Source organism: Bison bison, unplaced genomic scaffold, assembly GCF_000754665.1.
Source record: "Bison bison bison isolate TAMUID 2011002044 unplaced genomic scaffold, Bison_UMD1.0 scf7180017861248, whole genome shotgun sequence".
NCBI classification, from domain to species: Eukaryota; Metazoa; Chordata; class Mammalia; order Artiodactyla; family Bovidae; genus Bison; species Bison bison.
In genome coordinates, this window is record NW_011491820.1 from 9,316 (window position 1) to 10,607 (window position 1,292).

The window sequence follows — 1,292 nt, forward strand, 5'->3', positions numbered from 1 at the left end:
GTTTTGGGTACAGACGGGAATCTGAGGCCTATCAAAGAAGCATACATACAAAAATCCTAATATAAGTGGCATGTGTGAAACATAATTCTTCATTTATTCATTCAAAAGTCATTGCTTCCAACTGGTGCTAGGCACTGCTTTCACATGCCAAACAGGTTCTTCCTCCCTCAAAGCTCAAGTGCTTTATTGGTGTGAAAATGCTAAAACTTTAATCTACCATAGTAAGACTAGAGATTACTTTCTTGTTTCACCATTATGGGAGGTCTCAGCTCCTGGTTTCATTGGTTTGAATCTATGATTGTACAAATGTAATCCAGCATCTTGTACAGTTAAGTGAGGCCTTCTGCAATATGCTCAATTAGAAATCATCATTTGGCACTGAACCCTGTAATGACCTAGATGAATGGCCCTCTCCTTAGCAGCAGCATTTACTTGGCAAATGCTCTTATTCTGTATCTAGTCACTAAGATGCATGAAGGGAAATGGTAACTATTTTGTAGACCGACCCTAAATGACAACCTTCTCTTGGAAAACAATCTTAATCACCAATTATTGTTCAGTTCATTGTATTTAGATAGGGAAAGTATCTGATCAGAGGTAGCCAGAATTTTCAATTGCTGTTAACAAATTCTGAATAAGAAAAAATTGGTTTTCAAGGCAAAGGAGCAAATGTTTAGTTGATCCATTGTTGCAAATAAATAATTAGAAAATTGGACTAGAAAGTAAAGGGTCCTCAGTGAAAAGCCATTTGAAAACTGACTCTACTCACTGCAAGCACTGGGCCCAGCTATTTCTTCACTTGGCCCCTCTAACCTACTTTTTTTTTTTTTTGTCAAAAAGATATTTACCCCAAATGAGAGTGTTCAAAGAATATTCATAGATAAAGCAAGCCTGTGATGCAGGCCACTGCATCCCAATTTCATTTAAACTATAATTCATTATTTTTTCCTACACTCATTCAAGAACTCATTGTTCAGTATTCTTTCATCTTTCTGTGATTAGAACAATTTGTATCTGTCCCTTGTACATTGGCCAGATGATGAAATAATCATTTGTGCATCTATACAGTATGTTACACTTATTGTTCACAGTTAAATTCACTCTGTAAAGCCATTTTATCATTCTCTAACAAGGAGGGGAATCTCTAAAGCACCTGAATTTATTTATTTGAGAAATATTTATTGGGTACCTATTATGTGCCAGGTACTGGAACAACAGGCAAGAATCCTCATCCTCTTGGGACTTACAAGCTAGAGAGGAGAAGAAACAAGAAGTAAATAAATAAGTAAAAT